At 45.5% G+C, this 21,511-nt stretch overlaps 1 protein-coding gene across 1 annotated transcript in view; it reads left to right on the top strand.

The window, feature by feature from the left end:
• The first annotated feature begins 2,169 nt into the window (after positions 1-2,169).
• KCNG1 (potassium voltage-gated channel modifier subfamily G member 1) overlaps positions 2,170-21,511 on the top strand; it is a 66,573-nt gene continuing 47,231 nt past the window's right edge. The window contains exon 1 of the mRNA XM_077460530.1: positions 2,170-2,442. The gene's annotated coding sequence lies outside the window, so the exon portion shown is untranslated. The remainder of the gene's footprint in view (positions 2,443-21,511) is intronic.

Raw genomic sequence — 21,511 nt, 5'->3', positions numbered from 1 at the left:
CTGTACTGTACAGCTATCTGCACCCCCCTCCCCCCTGAAAGGTGCCAATTGTGGCGCTGGAGGGGGGGAGGGTTCCGATGAGCGGAGGTCCACTTTAGGGTGGACCTCCGCTTTAAGAAGAACTCTCTTATTGGAGTATTGTTGGTTTCTCTGCTGTTGGACTTTTTCATCTATTCAAAAATGACACACTTTCATTTAGCGATTCCAAAAAAATCGCATGTTTTAAAAAAATCGCATGCTTTCATTTAGTGATTTTTCAATATAAAAGACTGGATTTGTATATTGTGACACTTGTAGTAGCACGTAGCACCTTTTCATAATTGGTATTGATGTTATTTTTGCACTTTTTTTAAGCACATAGCACCTTTTATTGTAATTTTTGCACACATGCACATTTGCACTTTTAATATTGCAATAAGTTACTTTGCAGTTCTTGTAATGTGAATCAGGGTTTCCTTACGCATATTGCCAGCGATTTTTAGTAATTTATTCGTTGTTTCAAAACATTTTTTATAACAATATCATAATATTATTTGGTGTGAGTATTTAGTTACACTGTTTATTGGTACACCCACCCACGTAAAGATTAAGTACAATCAATAGCAGGTAAACCTCCTGCAGGCATAATTAATAGTAGGAGAGCACCGTTACTACCACTTTTGTACTCATTCACGTTTTTTCACCTTTTGGGTGAATAAATAAGGTAGTGGCAGCCCCCCCCCCCCCTTTTTTACAACTAGGGTTTTGTTTTTTACCACTAGGGTTCTGTTTTCTTATCATTAGGGTTTTGGATTTGGTTGTGTTTTTCACTTGTTGGTAATTATATATATTTTAAAGAAATAATTTAGGGTCCTTAGCGCACCTTACCCCCCTTTTTTTATAGCTGCAGTATTTGTAGCTGCTGGCTTTTAATATTTTTTTTTTACAGTGAAATCCCTCTTTAAGGGGTTGAATCCTTCTGGGGCTGAAGTGGTTAAAGGTTGAGTGTGGGGAAACCTCAGCCCTGAACAGTAATTTTTCTTGGAATAAATGGAAGGGCTGCACCATGACAACAGAGGAGCAGTGCCAGCTGCTGCAGCACCTCTTGGGCTGGCCAGACACTATAGCATTTTCTTATTCACTTTCCTTTAGATTTACCTTCAACTATGTAGTGTAAGGGGTTGCCTGGTTGCATACAGATTGAAAGGGCTTAGGTTTGAGCTCCTATTATATGGTTTAGGTACATCTAAATGAAAGTTGAACAAGAAAATTGTATAGTGTATGAGTTGCCACCTCATCCCTTTAGGCCGGGTTCACACTGCTGCGGCTACGAGAACCGGATGTGATTCGCACCGCACTGCAGTGCAAATTACATCCGATCTCTGTGCGATGCGAGTTCAGCCATACTATCTGTTTTCGCATCGCACCCGCCCCAAACTCGCACAGGACCCTTTTTTTGGTCCGCAGCAGAATCGGATCGCATGGGTGTTCACACCATGCGATCCGATTCCTGTCCGAGTTTGCAGATCGCACTGCGAAATGCGAACTGATCTGGGGGTGTCATTAACTTTTCACTGACACTCCCAGCCGTTCGCATAGGGCAGTGTGAACTGCCGCCGGGAAGCATGCGATGCGGGAACCCGCAGCGGATTCGCGGCGTTCTCGCATCGCTGCAATGTGAACCCAGCCTTAAACCCAAACACCTTTGAATTACACAGGTTCTGAGGCTAATTAAATGCAGATAAGGCACAAAGTGAGTTTAATTACCACCTTAATCAGCCACAGAACCTGTGTAATTAATATGTGTTCGGGTTTAAAGGGATGAGGTGGCAACCATAGAGCCTTAGGAAATCTTCCTGCTGAATGTTGTGAAAAGATTTTACATTCCAAACATACATTAAATTAAGATAGAGTTTATGCATTTAAAAAATACAGTCATTTAAAAGGTTGAGTTTGGGACACTTGAGCTCTGAACAGCAATTATCATGTTTCTTGTAATAAATGGAAGGGCTGCACCATGACAACAGAGGAGCAGTGCCAGCTGCTGCAGCACCTCTTGGGCTGCTGAATGTTGTGCAAAGATTTTTTTCATTCCAAACATCCCCTAAAAGAAGATACTCTATTTTACATGCGTAAAACGTCATTTAAAGCTGCTGCAGCACCTCTTGGAAATCCCAGCTGACAGTCAGGATGGTGGGAGGCAGCAGTGTGCTTGTCACACGGGGAAATAATCATCAGCTCCCAGCCAGGCTCAGCCCCTCTCAAGTGATGGAGCCTCCTCCTCTCCATTCAGCACACTCAGCTGCCTGTGTGCTCTGCTAGCAGCGCTCCTCTTCCCTGGGTACCCGGGCACTGGCTGCCCTCTCTGGAGCCTGGCATGAACACAGGGCACACTCATGGACAAAGCAGGGGGTTTACCGGAGGAGACAGGACTGCACCGTAACAGCTCACCCTCCAGAGCAGGTGAATCTTTTCTATCACTTCTCACGCAAGGAACTTTCCTTGGGACAGATCTCTGATTTATAGACATTGTTGCATTGTCCTGTAGCTAGTTACCATGTACTTTATTACTCATCCTATACATTGTTGCTGTGTACTTTATTACACATCCTATACATTGTTGCTGTGTACTTTATTACTCATCCTATACATTGTTGCTGTGTGTGGATTGAATGATATCAGCAGCCACATTGCAGTGTGTATGTGTGTTGGAATACTAGGTGTGATATTTAGTTGATTGTGTTTATTAGGACATGTGTGACAGATGATTGACAGCTAACTGAAAACACATAAGAGAAATTATGATAGACAGGAATTGTTATGATCATAAAAGAAAAGCTTTCCCAGTTACCTCTCCCTCCAGCAGATAGAGAAGAGTGCAGGATCTGCAAAATGCAACATGTGTTGTGTGATTGTCTGCGCTGATTAATTCTCCATCACACAGCTGAGCCTACAGGGGGGGCCCCATCCTGATACTCCATCCCTGCCTGGATCTGCTGGATCTCCCCACACAGCTCACTGGGATCTGTCTAGGATTTTATCATCTGTATATCCCACCGAAAGATATAAATAAGAAGATCACTTTACAAACAACAATGTAGCAAAAAACTTTCTCCCAGACGAACAATAAGGGGGGGGGGGGGGGGGGTGTGGAGTTTGTTTCCATCTCCTGCTGTTTTTTTTTCTCCCTGATGACATTCGCACATGGTGAAAGGTTTACTCACTTTTCATGCAGGAAAATCCTCTGCTTGCCACAAAGTTATTCAGCTGCTTGGAAAGCTGTGCGGCTCCCAGGCATTGCTCAGATCTGTTGCTTGCCTTTGCAGCTCAATTGATCTGAATTGAATAGTGGACTACTACCCAATCACGGTCAATTGTTTTTTTTTTTTTTTTTTTTGGAGAGGTAATTTTTATTATGGTTTGTTAAAAAAAATGTATATTTTAAACAGCATTCTTGTAAAAGTGGTGAATGTAAGGCACAGACCAGAGGTGCTCATTAGGGTGTGCATCCCAAAGCTCAAACACACATGCACAGTAGAGCAGTGGACCCTGTCAGTAGTTGTTTTTTTTTATATATTTGTGTTTTGTTTTTTTGTTTTTGTTTTGTTTTTTACAGTTAGGAGCTCCATTGAGGGGCTTTGGTGAAATTTCAGAGAAAGGGACTGGGGAATCTCTGTCCTCAGTCCCTTTCTCTGATATTTCACAAAAGCCCCTCAATGGTGCTCCTAACAAACTTTAAAAAAAAAAACAAAATTAAAAAGAGAGAAGTGTAAAAAAAAAAAAAAAAAAAAAAAAAAAAAGCCTCAGCTGCCAGGGGGGTAGGGGTGTTCAGCAGGGGAAATGTGCATTGCACAGGGTGACTTGGCTATGCACATGCCTATGCCACAGACACTTATTTAGGTTAGAAACCATGGGGTTGATTTAGGCTGGGTTCACACTTGAACTGGATGAGAGTTTCCCCCATCAATTCGCATGACAGGAGTGTGTCGCCGGCTCTCAAATGGAGCCAATTCACATATCTCCGGAGTGGCCGCGGTTTACATTTGGAAAAAGGGTCCTGTGCGTCTTTGGCTCAGAATCAGGTACAAATTCAGGCGGAAATTTGAAACTGAATCTGTGAACAGGGATGCATCGGAATCCCTGCTGTGAGATGCGGCTGCAGCTTGTGTGTGAACCCAGCTTTACTAAAACTGGAGAGTAAGGATGAGCTCAGGCGCATTCGCATGGAACACGTGCAGAGCCCGCCAGGAAGTCGACGCAGCGCTGCGCTAATCACAGGCAGCGAGACATTGCCCCGATGTGCGGCTGTAGAGATCAGGCAATGTCTCGCTGCCTGTGATTAGCGCAGCGCTGCGTCGACTTCCTGGCGGGCTCTGCACGTGGTCCATGCGAATACGCCTGAGCTCATCCCTGCTGGAGGGTGCAAAATCACGGTAGCCAATCAGCTTCTAACTTCAGCTTGTTTAATTATGCTTTAGCAAAAAAAATAGCTGATGGTTTTTATGCCAGCTGCACCAGATATTGCACTCTCTGGTTTTAGTAAATCAACCCCAGTGTGTTGCTTTTATCTGAAGAAAATGTGCACACTATATGTGATTGTAAGACATTGAAATCTAGCCAAGGTCAATAGAAAGAGGTGGTATAAATGGAGGGCAACAGGAACACATGGGGGTTTATTTATTAAAGGCAAATCCACTTTGCACTGCAAGTGCACTTGGAAGTGCAGTCGTTGTAGATCTGAGGGGGACATGCAAGGAAAATTAAAAAAACAGCATTTTTGCTTGTACATGATTGGATGATCAAATCAGCAGAGCTTCCCCTCCTATCTAAAGCTAGTGCAAAGTAGATTTGCCTTTAGTAAATCGACCCCAAGGTGTGTATGAAGTAGCTCCCAGAATCTAACTCTGTAGACTTAGAGGAAGAATTGAAAATCTTTTATCAAATCTTGAGCATACGCTGTGTAAGTTGGTACTGAGGTAGTCCTTCAAAATGTCCTTTTTATGGGGGACCGATCTCCCAGTCTCTTTCCCTCTGGAGAGGAAGGATGATTTTACCATTGGGATAGGAAGGATTGTTTACAGTAAGAGCAGTAAAGTTGTAGGATGAAGCGTAGACAGAAAAATAATGGCAGAAAAAACTACATGGTTCATCAAGTTCAAGGTTTTTTTTTTTTTAAGTTACAGAATCTTAAATGGATTGCTTTTTTGTTAACTCTTTACAGTTGTTGTTACTTGAAGCAAACTATAGTAATATGTTGGTCAATCTGACTCCCTTTGCATGATTATGAAGTGAAGTATTCCCTCTAATTAAACTAATGCTGTATCCATACTGGTGGAGTTTGTGAGAGGTTGGTTTTGGTTGGGTGTACCCCAGTCCCTTGTCTGGAGCCTTGTGGCCCCGGGGGATGAAGGCAAGGGTCCTGTCTAGGGATGAGCTCAGGCGTGTTCGCATGGAACACGTGCAGAGCCCGCCAGGAAGTGTTAATCACAGGCAGTGAGACATTGCCTCGATCTCTGCAGCCTCACATCGGAGCAATGTCTCACTGCCTGTGATTAGCGCAGCGCTGCGCCGACTTCATGGCGGGCTCTGCACGTGTTCCATGCGAACACGCCTGAGCTCATCCTTAGTCCTGTCTCTTCTGAGGAGGACCATGTGGTACCCCCTGTGCTCTTTTCTGTGTGCTCACTTTTTTTTTTTTTTATGCATCTGTTATTAAATAGTGTTAGTTTAGCACTTTCACCTGGCAGCACTGGGGTCATTGGTTCGAATCTCAACCATGGCACTACCTGTCTGGAGTTTGCATGTTCTCTCTGTGCCAGCGTTGGTTTCCATAGAGTACTCCGTTTTTCTACCACACTATAAGGACATGCTGGTAGGTTAGTTGGCTCCTGTCTAAATTGGCCCTAGTGTGTGTGTATTAGCCCCACGTTCACATCTGGCCGTTTTGACATTTTGACATTTTGCCAGCAATGGCACCATAGGATTCGGTGCAATGACGACTTTGCGGCGCCGCTTTAATTCCCAAAAGTAGTTACTGCGCTACTTTTGGCGACTTCGGGGGGGGGCGGCGGCATTTGAATAGACATCAGTGCATGAACCCACACAGATGTCTGTCAAATTGCCCCTCAAAGTCGGACTGCATTGCTGGTTTGAAATCCACCCTCAATGTGAACCGGGGCTGCATGTGAGTTAGAGACTATAGATTGTAAGCTCCACGAGGGAAGGGACTGAGGTGAATGCACATGTAAACCACTGCATAAATTGATGGCGCTATATAAGTACCTGTAAAAACAAATAAATCGTTTTGAGTATGTTCACTGCACCATGGAGCTAAAAAAAAAAAAAAAAAGAAAATGTGTTTTTCTAAACCACTTAACAAAATATCAGTGACAAGCAGTGTGCATTGTCCCATAGAAATCAACATTTTACTGCTGTGATCCACTGAAGTGGAATCTGGTTGCTGCACTTTGTTTTATGACACCTGTATGTGGGTTATCGTCTTTGTTCTACCACCAGGGAAAACCAACTATTTCCACCTCATTTGACTTGATGATGTGAACCTTGCAGAGAGCACATGACTTGCTTTGCATAAGTGTGAAGAATTTTCCTGTAGAGCAGCCAGGTGCGGGTGTAATACGGAAGGGGGGGGGGGGGTGGAACTGCAATGTCACTGAAAACTCCTCTCCTGCTTTCCCCCCCCCCCTATGTAGTCAAAGTCATCAGTTCCAGGGTTTGTTGTCAGATTGACTTCATCCGCTTACAATGGAGATCTCTGCTCCCCCAAGCTCTGAGGGTTTAGAAACCACAATGGGTTTTGACCACAAAAAAGGACCTGTGTGTGTTTTTAGCACTGAAGCCAGAGATGGATAAATCCCAGAAGCTTCGTATTTAGCTATGGTGTGGTGTATTAGCACTGGGGTCCTGGTTTCATTTCCTACCGCATGTCTCCAAAAAATGGGCAAGGTATGCCCTAAACCAGTGATGGTGAACCTTGGCACCCCAGATGTTTTGGAACTACGTTTCCCATGATGCTCAACTACATTGCAGAGTGCATGAGCATCATGGGAAACGTAGTTCCAAAACATCTGGGGTGCCGAGGTTCACCATCACTGCCCTAAACTTATGTGTGATGTGGATGAAAAACATAGTGGTGGGTTGATCACCTTTTTCCCACCTTGGCCCCAATGTGTGACTGTGTAGAGTAGCCTTTCTCAACCTTTTCAACACAGAGGAACCCTTGAAATAGTTCTCCGGTCTCAGGGAACCCCTGATAAAAATTAGAAATATACAACTCATGATACATTAGTGTGATAGTCATTGGGAAGAATGGTCCTTACACTTGTGGTTATTGGTAAGAATTACCTCCTTACAGATAGTTAAAAAGATCGCTGGTGTCGGCGGGAACTTATCTGAGAGGTATAAATTGCCTAATCCTGAAGGAACCCCTAGCAACCTCTGGAGGAACCCTGGTTGAGAATCACTGGTGTAGAGCAATATAAATGTGAATGTATACATGCATGGGACATTAGAGTGTAAGCTCATCTGGTGCAGAGAATGGTGTGAATGGCTCAGTGTTCTCTGTACAACCCTACAGAATATATCAGAGCTATACAAATGTATGATGGTGTGCCTGCAGTGGACATAAATGTATAATAATGTGTGACTGTGGAGGCAAAATAGCTCTTCTAGTGCAGAGACTAATGCGACTGGTTCAGTGTTCTCTGTACAGCACTGCGGTATATGTCGGAGCTATCTAAATGTAAAATCCTAATCGTGTGACTGAGGTGGGTATTAGAGTGTAAGCTCTTTTAGTGCAAAGAGTGATGTGACTGGCTCAGTGTTCTCTCTACAGCACTGCAGTATATGTCAGAGCTACGGCTGTGCTCAAAAGTTTGCATACCCTGGCAGAAATGTTGAAATTTTGCCCTTTATATTGAAAATATGACTGATCATATAAAAAAAACTGTGTTTTATTCAAGGATAGTGATCACATGAATGCATTTATTATCACATAGTTTTTTGGTTTTTTTTTGGCTCCTTTTTAAAATCATAATGATAACAGAAAGCACCCTGATAAAAATTTTACATGCCTTGGTACAGAAACAGACTGTGGCACACGCAGGGTCAAATGGCAATTAAAGGCTACTTTCACACTGAGGCGCTGGGCGCACAGGCGGTAAAGCGGCGCTATATTTAGCGCTTTACCGTGGTTTTTGCGGTGCCTTTCGGCCGCTAGCGGGGCAGTTTTAACCCCCGATAGCGACCGAAAAAAGGGTTAAAACCGCCCTTTGCAGGTGGGTTTGGAGCGCTGCCCCATTGCTTTCAATGGGAAGGGACGCTTTAGGAGCGGTAAATACACCGCTCCAAAGATGCGGCTTGCAGGACATTTTTCAGCGTCCTGCAAGCGCACCGCTCCAGTGTGAAAGCCCTTGGGCTTTCACACTGGAGAGACAGCAGTGACTGTTTGAGGGTGCTTTGCAGGCGCTATTTTTAGCACTCTAGCGCCTGCAAAGCGCCTCGGTGTGAAAGGGGCCTAAAGGTTAATTTCCCACATTTTGTGGCTTTTTAAATCACAATTAGTTTCTGTGTATAAATAGTCCAATGAGTTTGGTAGCTCTCACATTGATGTACTAAGTAGGCTAGATACTAAGCCATGAGGAGCAGAAAAGAACCGTCAAAAGACCTGTGTAACAAGGTAATGAAACTTTCCAAAGATGGAAAAGTATATAAAAAGGTATCAAAAGCCTTGAATATGCCAGTCAGTACTGTTCAATCATTTAATAAGTGGAACATTTGGGGATCTCTTGATACCAAGCCAAGGTCAGGTAGATCAAGAAAGATTTCAGCCGCAACTGCCACAGGAATTGTTCGGGATACATAGAAAAACCCACAGGTAACCTCAGGAGAAATACAGACTGCTCTGGAAAAAGATATTGTGGTTGTTTTTAAGGAGCACAATACGATGATACTTGAACAACAATTACAGCACTAGTATATAATCTTCAAAACCCATTACTGTACAGTGCCGGTTCACACCAGTGCCAGATTGCATCTGATTCGCAGCGAATGCGCTATCCAAGTTCAGCCATACAGATAGTATGACTGAATTTGCATTGCATTTGGACTAAACTCGCACAGGACCCCTTTTTTTTTTTTTTTTTTTTCTGGCCCCGCCAGAATCGGATTGCATGGGTATTCACACCCATGCAATCTGATTCATGTCCAAAACTGTCAGTTTTTTGTGCGATATGGGAGCTGAAATGGGGGTGTCATTAACATTGTATTGACACTCCCAGCAATTTGCATATGGCAGTGTGAACTGCCTTGCGAGTTGGGTGTGATGTGGGAGCCCGCAGTGGATTTGCAGGGTTCTCGTATCGCACAAATGTGAACCGGCACTCAGTGAGTGTCCCAGAGGCTGGACTAGGCCTTTGTGGCACAGTACAGCCCACACTGGGAAATGCTGGGACTTTTGGGGGAGGGGGGGGCAATAATGGTTGCTAAGTGGTGTAGCCCCAGAGCTGTTTTTGTTAGTGCTGATTGGTTGGAGACTAATGGTAGCTGGGAAGGGGGCAAGTGTACTGGTTTCCCACTAAAAGCTCGTACATACTATAAGAAAATTGGGTGAACGTTTTCATCCGAGGAACGATTGTAACATTTTTCTGATAATACACAGGTTTCGAAAGCTGATTCCGACCTTCCAAAACAAATTTCCGAAGGGACAAACTACAAAATTGTTCTCCTATGAGAACAGAATGATCAATTTTCATTTAATGTGTACCATTTTCGTACGAGAAAAATCTGAAATGGAAGACTGTACATGATCAGAAACCATAAACGACAATAAATAGCCTTTGTCGTATGAGAATTTGCACACAAAAATTTTTTCCTCGGTTCCCACTTGCTGTGAATCGAGGAGGAAAATCGGACGTTTGTTCAACCGATTTTCTTATAGTGTGTACCCCACTTTAGACCCCTTTCACACCAAACCGCCCATAGCGTGGGCGGTAAAACGCTGCTATTTTTAGCAGCGTTTTACCGCCGGATTTGTGGCGCATTTCAGCCGCTAGCGGGGCGCTTTTACCCCCGCTAGCGGCCGAGAGAGGGTTAAAACCGCTGGCAATATGCCGTAAATACCGCTCCTTCACCGCTTCAAAGAAGCTGCTGGCAGGACTTTTCCCTGACGTCCTGCCAGTGCACCGCTGTAGTGTGAAAGCCCTCGGGTTTTCACACTACATACAATGGTGCAGCTTTTTTAGGGAGGATTGCTGGCTCTATTTCTAGCGCTATAGCGCCTGCAAAACGCCCTGGTGTGAAAGGGGTCTTGGTGTGCATGGAGCTCTCCACACAACAGATTTTGCACATGTCAGTTGTAAGGCAGTGGAGGCTGTAAGTGTACACAGGCATCAGAGCCAGAAGCCAGTAAAAGCCATGCGCAGTAATACCTGCATTGAGACCTTTTTAGCCAAAAATTGATTTGTCTGTGACGCATGTGTGATACATTTAGGATGCTTTTCCTATTGATTTCCATTTAGGGAAATTAATTTGACAGACGTATAAACAAATTCAATTGTGAACAACACTGTGTATGCATCATAAGTTCCATCTTACATCATCATCAAAAACACTGCACTAAAGACTCCATCATATCTCTTCACAAATACATGAAAGAAGCAAAAACCTAAAACTAAAAGGTCTTTTAATAAGTCAGTTCACCTCAAAGTGATATTTTAGTGACTGGTACATGTTAGAGAGCTAAACGGACTGTTTTCTATATCGCAGAGTCTCTATTGGTGAGAGCCTTGTTGAAGTTCCCGTATCGGCACAGCTGCTGTGCCCATTATGAGGGGTTCCCTGGTCTGTACACCTGCTGTGCCCTATATGACAGGTTCCCACCATCCCTGTGCTGAGTTCCTGAGTCTGTACACCTGCTATGCCCATTATGAGGGTTCCCACCATCTCTGTGCTGAGTTCCCGGGTCTGGACACCTGCTGTGCCCATTATGAGGGGTTAATTTTGTTTATTGAAAATCTTACAAACAACAACTTATATACAATAAAACATATTTACAAAATAATTGAATACGACTATACAAAACAAGAACATAATAAATGGTGCAAACCCAAATGCTTATAACTACGGGAGAGCCAGACTAAGAAACATCACCGTCACCATGCATGGAGCCTTTTATAAAAACAGAGTTGGAACTGCCATTAGGGTAGTTGTGGCAGACGTTTCTTAACCTGACTACTCCCTCTGCCTGGAGAACCAGCGCGCTTCGTTGCACCCTGGCACTCATCATCCATGGAGGACGCTGAACTGAACGAGTCCCACTCATCGTCATCATCTGACAGGACCTCAAACTTATTTTCTAAATGCAAAACCTCAGGACTTAAGGTAACTGTACCTCCTTTTTTTTTTTTTCCCTTCCTTTTGACCCTCTTCCTTTTATCCTCCATATCATCCTTGGACAAAACAGAGCCCACACCTATCTTCCCCTTCACCCCCCCACTCTCCCTTCCCTTATCTACCACCAGGCCAGCCTCTTCACAATCCTCCCCACTCCTCTGCACCCCATGACCCATAACAGAGACCCTGCAGCGTCGGGGAGGGGGACTGGCACCGCACTTGATGCACCTCCCTCAGCACCTCTTGCTGCCTCTGCAATTTTAGAAGACATAGAAGGATTGGACACATTCTTGGCAACTGAAACCTTACCTACAGACTGAGAAGACAGAGACACATTGGGTATTGGCACAGACTGGTGCACCACAGACTGGGGAGACAGACACATTGGGTATTGGCACAGACTGGGGCACCACAGACACATTGTATATTTGCACAGACTCAGATGGACTCACAGGCCCTCCAGCTGCTGAGCTCTGAGCATCCTCCATGTCCAGACGGAAAAACTCTCATGAGCTCCGGCTTGTTGTGCATTGCCTCAGGACATTGACTGTAAGGATGTCCCACCGCATTGCACAGATTACACCTTATAATATTACAGTCATTTGCCAAATGTCCTATACCCTGACACAGAGAGCACTTCATCACTGGACAGGAGGATGCAAGATGCCCTTTATCACCACACTTGTTGCAGAGCTTTGACTGGCCCGCGTAGAAGATGGTCAGCCTGTCCCTCCTCAGGAAAGCTGAGGATGGCAGATGCTGGACAACATTGACCTTTAATTTCAGCTGCACAGACCATCCCCCCCCATATTCCCTGATCGTCCAAAATCTTTCTTGGGGGGGCTCAGGACATCCCCATACCTCCTCAACCATACAGATGAATCCCCTTGTGGTATGGATTCATTGTGTACAAGAATTGTCACCATTTTAATGAGGGGCTGGCGTGAAATAAGTTTGGGGATGAGCCCTTCCAGTCCGGTAGGCCCCTACACACGTGTTCATACCCCTTCCAAAATATGTCCAAAGACTCCGGACGGATAAAGGACAAATCATATTCATAGGAACCTCCCGGACTGATCAGGGCGAAGATATCTGCAGGCCTAAACACCAACTGCAGGATTTTATCCACCACTGTCCTATGGGGGGGGGGGGGGGGGGTTCCATCGCCTTCCCATTTCAACTGGACAACATTCCTCCTTTTAAACAGGGAGGAAGATAGAACGTCCCCATGCTCCTTCCCTGCTTGTTCCCCCTTCCCAGAACCTGTGGCAGCAACACCAGCATAAGTTTTTCTTCCTCCACCAGCATTTGCAGTCTTGTCCTCAGACACATTCAAACCTGCTGGCAGAGAGTGTGAATCAGCTGGGATAGCAGTCTTCTGATTAGCAGAGGCAGGACCCACCCCCTCCCCCGAACACTCAGCTTCAATCCTGGGATCCATGACAGGCTTGGCTGCTGCAGACTCCTGGAGAGTTGTAGCATTACTGCTCCCAGCATCTCCTCCACCATTCACAGGAACAGCCGCTGTGCCTGGTCCAGGCAAAGTCTCTGTATTGTCCATGGACCTCTCTGCAGACTGAAGCTGCCAGTTATTTATTGCTTGCTGTATATTGTCTATGGGTCTGGGCTGACTGTCTGTAGCATTACAACCCTCAGCAGGCCCATTGTCATTAAAGTTCACACTATCCTGCACACACACTGTACCTGCACCTGCTCTCTCCACAGGTCTTTCTTCCACAGGGCTAGGAACGGTGTCCATCTTCTCCTTACCATCCTGGGGAGCTGCATTAGGACTGGTCTCCAGTTTATTGATGAAATCCAGCATGCCAGAACCTTCAACCTCCTGTTCAGATGTTCCACATTGCTGGGGAGGGAAGGGGACAGAGGCCTCCACCATTGAGGGCTCAGCAGATGTCTGAGGTGTTCAAGAGCTGGGCTCATCCTCCAGGCCCACTTTCTCACTCTCTGCTGACTCCAACTGTACTTGCATCTCCTCACTGGTTGGGTCACCTTCCATGCAGGAAGCGGCTCCTCTTCTTATGCGATTAAATCGCTCCTCATTTCTATATTTTTCTTTAAATATGCCACTGTTCTCCTTCAGAGAGCTCACCAGCTCCTTCTGCTTCTTAACAGCTTGCTTCAAGTCCTTCAACTCAGGGCCTCAGAGCCGGCCTCTTCTTGCTGTATAATTTAGCACAAACTTGTTTTTTCTTCCGAAACTCAGTCAACAAAATCAACAATTTCTCCTCTTCGTTCTCAATCTGCTTCAGCTTTCCAACAATCCTCTGTCTAAAGGCAGGCGGGGACTCATCACTCCTTTGGCCAGGCCCAGAATCTTCCACAGGCCTAGCCAGGGGGCCCCCGCCAGGGTCCTACCCAGGATCCAGCATCCCTCCTGGGGCAGAGAAGCAACTCTAGCCCCTGGTCTCTGGAAGCACAGGAGCAAAGGAACTAGCAACCTCGCACCTCGCTGTCAAGGAGTGGAATGGCAGTTTCCCACCATCCCTGTGCTGAGTTTCTGGGTCTAGACACCTGTTGTGCTGGATTTTTGTTAATTTCATAAAGAAAGTAATAGAAGGAGCTGCAATACACAAAGGTAGGGTTGCCACCTGTCCAGGATTCACCCGGACAGTTCGGGTTTGGAATCTTGTGTCCGGGTTTCAGTCTGCCTGAAACCCGGACACATTATTTAGACTGGGTTGTGGCTCCTCAAGTAACTGAGATAGTCACACAAAAATCTGTTGCCATTCGGGTGCTGAAGCCCCCTCTCTGAGGGCAGGTTTGACATCACTGGGGGGTGGGGGGCAGGGTGTTAGCAAGAACAGTTTGGCCACACCCACTTTGTCGCAGCGCTCTGTGTAACCACTCTAACTGGGGGGCACCCAAAGGTGTCCCTGGTCTTTTATAATCCTATAATGTATACTACGAAAAAAAATGTGCCCTGTGCTGCTAAAGTGTTCGGGTTTGGCTTGAAGAAAAGGTGGCAACCCTACACAAAGGTGGCCAGAGACACCCAAATCTCAGTGGACAGGAGTTATTTCACATCAGTATGCCTCACAACCTACTATATTTTTGTAAAGAAAACAATGACTTTGGGGACAAATTAAACTGTCTGCAAAAGTGATGCAACCAAGAATAAAAAATGATCAAAACTGAAACTTTATTTTGACCCATTGATGAGTAGATGTTTCACTAAGCCCTTGTACACACGGTTGGACATTCTGCCGGAAAATGTCCGATCGGACCGTGTTGTCGGATAATCCGACCATGTGTGGGCTCCATCGGACTTTTTCCATCGGAATGTCCGACCGACAAAGTTTGAGAGCTGGATATAAAATTTTCCGACAACGTGATCCGATCGGACTTTGTCCGATCGTTTGTAGAGAATTCCGATCAGACAAAGTGCCATGCATGCTCAGATCAAATTACGAGACCAAAGCTATTGGCTACTAGCCTGAACGTAGTCCCGTCGTAACGTCATAATGTTCCGTACGATCAGATTTTCTGACAACTTTGTCCGACCGTGTGTATGCAACACCAGTTTTGGACAAAATCTGTCGGATAAAATCCGACGGATTTTGTGGTCGGAATTTCCGACCGTGTGTACAAGGGCTAAGAATGAACTGTAAACATCTTCATCCTCAAGCTTATAGTTTTCATATGCCCACTGGATGCTTTATGACCTGTCTGGAACCTGGCTAACATTTGTTGGTGGAGCATGTGTAAGGATACCGTCTTTCCTTTTCTACATAGAATAAGGAAATAGTAGGTGAACAATTCAACATAGATTGTCCGACACTTTACATGTGATGACTTTGACTTTCAATGGTCAGAGGCTCTCCACACCTCCACTGGTAAGTCCTACACAGACTGATCACCATATGCAGTCCTCATAAATAGAGCAACTCTGTTAATGGCCGCCTTTATTTTAAACCTGTGTTGAGAGTTGACCCAAGAATGAGCCAATTACAGTGAACAGTAGGCGCCTTCACTAGGTGAAAATAAAGGGGGGGGGGGGGGAGAGAGACCTAAACATAAGCAGCCGAAATAATCTAAAATTTTGGTAAGTTGCAATATATTAAATTTTTAAGTAAAAAATATGTCTAGACACCCTAAGGATCGCGGAGGATCCGGGGGGGGGGGGGGGCAACGTGGGAATTGCCCCACCCCCCCTGAGAAATTAGACGCAGGTGAGAGAGTGGGCAGGTCGGTGTTGTGCCAAGATCGGTTTCCCCAACAAAATCTATTTCCCCTGGCTCTCGGCTGAAATCGGAACTCTGCCCCTCCAGCCAATCTGCACTGCTGCTCCTCCTACTCCGTCTCTCCCCCGAATGCTAATCATCCTTCTACCGCCCCCATGCGGGTCCCCGGTTTTCTGTGGAAACCTTTTTCGATACCTGCGGTCCCTATTATGTCATCATTATTAGTCCGACGATATCACCTGGAAGGAGGACAAGCGCGAGGGGCGGTAGAAGGATGATGATTAGCATTTGGGGGAGAGTAGGAGGTGCAGAGGGCTGGAGGGGCAGAGTTCCGATCTCAGCCAAGAGCCAGGGGAAACAGGTTTTGTTGGGTAAAGCGACATAATTTTTCACCGCCTGCCCTGCAGTTCCGCCCTCACTGTGCAGGCAGCCGCGGGCAGCAGAAAGATTACATCCTCTCTCTGCTGCCTGATTCTGGGACACAGCAAGTAACAATCGGCAACGATTGACAAGTGACGTGGCAAAAGACAATCCGCAACGTGTGGCAGGGGACGTGACAATTCGCAACTTGTGACAGATGATGTGACAATCCGCAACTTGTGGCAGGTGATGTAGCAAGTGACAATCCGCATATGGTGGCAGACGGTGGCAAGTGACACGCTCAGGGCTCCCACTGATTCTGCATTATGGTGAGTTGAACTATTTAATTTTATATAACAATAAATAATGCGTTTCAATCATCCTGACACCATAACAACCATGGTGCCGGGATGATTGAAGCGCCAGCACCAGCCATTTCCCCAATAAATTGTCCGCAAAAAAAACATTTTCTGGCAGTGCCCCTGGCACGTCACATTTTGCTACCCGCTGGAGTGCGCATACGTAACGATGCGCTCCAACACAGGGGCTCGCCACTCTTCGCTCGGCATAATTATAATCTGACGCTATGCCAACTTGGATTTAACGTTACACCTGCACTGCAGTTTGGTTTGTGTATAATTATTCCAAATTTTGACCTCAGCATCAGTCTGACTGGACTATAGGGTGTTCAGCCTGGCCATAGGGGGTGCTTTCTCTTCTGGGAGGCATGGAAACAGTCTGGTTGGGTGTTTTAAGGTCACTTTCTCTCGGAGTCAGCCCAGTGGGAGTGTCGCTCTTGCTGTGCTTTCTGGGAGATGGTACTTAAGATGCAGATGTCACGTGGTTTGGGGTTTCCGGTCCAGACGTATGTTCTGACTCCATGGTCCTGGTCCTCCTGACCAGCCCCCAGGACGCCTATGGCCTGGGGTGCGGATCCACTTGACTTTATGTCTCGGAGCTGGCTAGCCTGAGGAAACTAAGGAAAGGATTCAGAGGTGGTCCGGTGCCATCTCAGGTTGTGGAGAGGCCCAGCAACTTTGTAGTTATCCAGGGGAGCACTCTTCAGAAGAAGGCCTCGCAAGGGTTGGTTTCTTAGCAAGAGCCTTGTGAAGCTGAAGGACCTATCTCGTGCGGTATCGCCGGATCGGCTGCAAGATACTGGTACCACACGAGTGTTCTACAAGTATTCAAGTTTCCTTGTTCATGTTCTATAACAAAGTCTGTGGCAGAGACTTGTTCCTGATTTTAAGCACCCTGTTGGCTGCTAGGCCTTGTGAGAGAGGGACTATCCAACTAGAATGAACATCCAGCTGTGAATGGCTATTCTCTGGATTTATTTAAAATAAGAAAGGTCTTTATTACTGACTTTGACACTAAGAGCACCTGGACTTTTCACCTAACCCTCTGATCCTATACTAGAGACTGTTAACTACGTTTTAGCAAATAAAAATCACTTTAAGTGGATCTGTCGTCAGTCTCTAAAGTTTCTGGACCATCTACCATGGCAAACCCCTAGGCACGAGAAGTGAGTGAGGGAAGGTAACGGTAAGCCCATTAAAACCAGCCGCTCCTTCGGGGCGTAAGTGCTACATATATAAAATACACTTTTTATCTATCAAAAAGGGGGGTACCTCTGGCCCGATCAGTGCCTGGACAAGGCCACATAGCGCCTAGGGCAAAGATACCACACTGCGCCCTCCCCACCACCTTTAACGATGTGCAAGTTTAGGGGACCCTACGCCCAGCAGTCGCTACTTTTTTTTTTTTTTTTTTTTTTACTTTTTTTTTTCAAAACCGCTGCCGCTGTCACTACTCCTGGCAGCCCTGTAACAGAAGGAAGCCGCCCCTACAGCAAACCATTGCAACCAGGGCAGTTGTCCCACCCACCCTTTGTCCCAGCCCTGCTCAGGGTCCATTCACTGATTCACGAGCCATTCTGTTAGGGACAATTGATGTAAGGTGACACTGGGGAAGGCAATTGATGTAAGGGGCACTCTGTTGTAGACAAATGATGTGCGGCTGCACTCTGATGGGGGACCATTATGTAAAGGGGGGACTCTGATAAGGACACTTGATATAAGTGTAGCAATGACACTTTGGACAATGTGTCTGTCCTGTAAAAATTTAGTTTTTGCCTCAGAACAGTAAAGGGTTAATTGTGTAGGTGTAACTTTAACATCAGTTTGGCTGGGCTGTGTTAGAGTTCTGCCTGGTCATGTGTACAGTTAGGTACACATGACAGGCTCAGAACCAGGCCTGGTTGGACGTTTTGGGTATCAGCTTCCCCAGAGCCAATCGGTGGGTGCGCCGGGCCCCGCTGAGGAGTCTGGGGGAGGGGTACTTAAGATGTTGAAGTCACGTGTTCCAGGTTCGTTCGTGAGGCCTTAGCGGTCTGTTCCTGATTCTGGACCGGGGTAGCCCCCGCAAGGGGTTCTGGTCACGGGAGCGTTCGTCGTTCCGCAACATTCTTCGGTTGGCTAACCCCAATAGACCCACCTGGTCTGGAGTAGGGATCCATCTGTTCCCGAGTCTCGGAAACGGCTGATCCGAGGCGCAGTAACTGAGGGAGGATTCAAGGCGTCCGGGTGTGCTCTCGGCTTGGAGGGGCACCGCAGCTCGTGTAAGTGACTGGGGGAGGACTCTTTGGAGGAGGGCCAACAAGCTGGCATCCTGAGAAGTGCCTGGTTGCTGAGTTGTGAAGGACACTGACTAATTCACGCTTTTTCCAGTACTGCCAAGGAGACAGAGAACGTTCCAGGTACTGAGGAAAAAGGTTCCTGTTCACTTCAGTTACGAGGTACTCAAGATCCAAGGTTTCACAAGTTCTGGATCAAAGTGCTGACTGCCATAATCTCTGGCTAGAGATTTGTTCAGCTTTGAAGCGCCCAGCTGCGACTGGCTACTCTCTGGGTGGTATTAGAGACTTTGACATTAGCAGTTCAAGGTGCCTGAGTTTCTTCACCCTTGCCCTCTGTTCCTATACGAGGCTGTGTTTGTTGGATGTTACCCCTGCAAATAAAAACCTTTTCTAAAGGACTTTTATGGTGTCAGTGTCCAAAGTTGTTGAGTACTAACTCTGGAAACCCCTAGACGTGGAAAAACCAGCCAAGTGGAGGTAACCGGTAAGCCCAAAAGTTAAGGCCGCCCTGCCAAGGGTTATGGCCCCCATATAAGGGAGCACAGGTTCTTTTTATTCATCCTAATCTAATGACAGCCTGATACATGATGGTGTTCCCTTTTTTACTTCTGCATTACCAGGCAGACATACAGAAGTGTGCTGAGTGAACAAGTGAATGGCTCCCTGCATCTGTGACAGACTGTGCTGACATTTTTCCCCCATACTTTATTTCCTTCTTTTTTTTTTTTTTTTTTATTTTTTTTTTTTTACTGCACCCCCAGATCAAATAGGCTAGATCTGGCCCTGGGTGGCTATTGCCCCCTAGAAGCATCTTCCGTTGCTAGGATGCAGGTGGCTTCTGAAGGAAGGATCCAACTGTTACTAGGTCCAATTTTTTTTTTTTTTTTTTTTTTTTTTTTTTTACTGATCATTATGCAGCTGTGTGCGCTGGGCCTATAGATATATGTGCATTCAGACCTGTAAAGAGAAAAAAATTCTATTGCCAAATTTGTAAGTGGTAGGCGTATCTGCTGAAATGTGAGACTTTGGGGTTGATTTACTAAAAGGGAAATACACTTTGCACAACAAGTGCACTTGGAAGTGCAGTCGCAGAAGATACGTAGGGGACATGCAAGGAAAATAAAAAAAAAACAGCATTTTTGCTTGTACATGACTGGATGATAAAATCAGCAGAGCACCCCCTGATTTCAGAACTTTCCCTCAGATTTAGAGCGACTGCACCTCCAAGTGCACTTGTAGTGCAGAGTGGATTTGCCTTCAGTAAAACAACCCCTTTGCTTCTGTATGTGGCAATTTCTTCTTCCCCCCTCGACTCATCACAAGGAAGCCGAATAGGGATAGGTTCAGCTGGAAGCCGGAGGCTCTTTTATCAATTCTCTCTACTTACAGCCATCTCTGCAGCTGCTACATAGTTAGGTTGAATAAAGACACCAAGCCATCCAGTTCAACCTGAGTGAGTGTCTACAATTGTCCCTATCCCTATACATTGCACACTCACATCGGTCCCTACCCTCAAGGAGCCCACAATCCAAGATCCCCATGCATATACTAGGGCCAATTTATTATTTTTTTTTGGACAGAAGCCAATTTCCCCAACCAGCATGTCTTTGGAGTGTAGGAGGAAACCGGAGTACCCAGAGGAAACGCACGCAGGCACAGGGAGAACATGAAAACTCCAGGCAGGTAGTGTCATGGTTGGGATTTCAACCAGCGACCCTTTTTACTGCTAGGTGAGAGTGCTACCCACTACACCACTGTGCCACCCACCAGCTGTCCCTGTGCACTTTCTCTTGTTTATCTTTTCCATACTTGTTTAATAATGTCATTCGGCTAAAGAGTAAAAAAAAGAAGAGTTGGTTTTTGAGTCTCCTATGTTAATCTCCACGGCTGCTGTGCGCTCTGTTTAAACACTCTTGTTCTATCTGCTCTCTTCATCTTGAAGCTGTCTTCCAGTTTATAATAATTCACCACTGTACTTGAGATCCAGTAAACACAGCCGGGCCATGATGACTGCACGCCGGAGTCAACTTCTAGGGTGGCTGTTCATGGGAATCATCACCTTCCGGGTGACGTGATTCAATAAAGCAAAAATGAAACAACAATACTTTACTTTTTTTTTTTTTCAACCAACTAAAGAAACAGGGCACTGACCGGAAGGTAGTGGCGTGGGATCCACGAGGCCTTCAGATGAGCCATAACAGATCCTGCTTGTATGTATAGTATACAATATTCAAATATTTTGTGGATTGGACTAACCATTTACTCACTTGCCTTCCGGAAGTTTTACTCCCCCCCCCCCCTCATGACCAGGCCATTTTTACTTTAACTGGTGCCAATTGCACGGTCATGCAACACCATACACAAATTAAATTTATTTTTATTTTTATTCCCCACAAATAGAGCTTTCTTTTGGTGATATTTGATCACCTGTTTTATTTTTGTTCTTTTTTTTTTTGTTTGTTTTGTTTTGTGTGCTATAGACAAAAAAAACACCAACAATTTTGAATTTTTTTTATATATACATAATTTTTTTTTTTTTTTGTATTGGTAATGGGGGTGATCAGCGACTTAAAGTAAGTCTGTGATATTGCAGCGGACAATTGGACACTAACTGACACATTGTGGGAACCAGTGACATTAATACAGTGTTCAGTGTTAAAAAAACAAATATGCACTGTCACTGTACTAATGACACTAGCTGGGAAGGGGTTAAATATCTAGAACAATCAAAGGGTTAAATGTATGCTTACCCTGTATTTTTGTGTTTACTATGTGCTGTTTTTACTAAGGGATGTGCTTTGCCGGAAAACAAAAATACACCACATCCCTGCTGCCAGAACAGAGCTCTGTTCTGTGTGTCTCCATGTTGATCACACAAGAGGCGATTCAGTTCGCATTGTGCGCTATATAAGTATTTCATTCA

Source organism: Lithobates pipiens, unplaced genomic scaffold (genome assembly GCF_037356315.1).
Source record: "Lithobates pipiens isolate NorthernLeopardFrog02 unplaced genomic scaffold, aLitPip1_a1.2 Scaffold_28, whole genome shotgun sequence".
Classification (NCBI taxonomy): Eukaryota; Metazoa; Chordata; class Amphibia; order Anura; family Ranidae; genus Lithobates; species Lithobates pipiens.
The sequence above is the reverse complement of the archived record's forward strand: the minus strand, read 5'-3'. Positions and strand labels throughout refer to the sequence as shown.